Below are 286 nucleotides of genomic sequence, written 5' to 3' on the forward strand. Positions count from 1 at the left end.
TGTTGTTAAGTGCCATTGAATTGGTTCCAACTCATAGCTACCCTGTATAGGGTTTCTGAGGAGCAGCTGATGATTTGAACCACCAACCTTATGGTCGAGTGCTTATCCTATAGCGCCACCCCAGGGCTCCAGCTACTATATAGTGGATGACCATAGTTTATGAGTACATATAAAACACATGGAAGCAATGTTATAATGGACGGAAGTGGGAGGATTGGGAATAGTCTGCTATCAGGTGCCTGTAGAGGGTCAGTGAGAAACAGGAGGACCCTCAACAAGATGGACT

The sequence above is a fragment of the Chrysochloris asiatica genome, unplaced genomic scaffold (assembly GCF_000296735.1).
Source record: "Chrysochloris asiatica unplaced genomic scaffold, ChrAsi1.0 scaffold00092, whole genome shotgun sequence".
In the NCBI taxonomy this organism is placed as follows: domain Eukaryota; kingdom Metazoa; phylum Chordata; class Mammalia; order Afrosoricida; family Chrysochloridae; genus Chrysochloris; species Chrysochloris asiatica.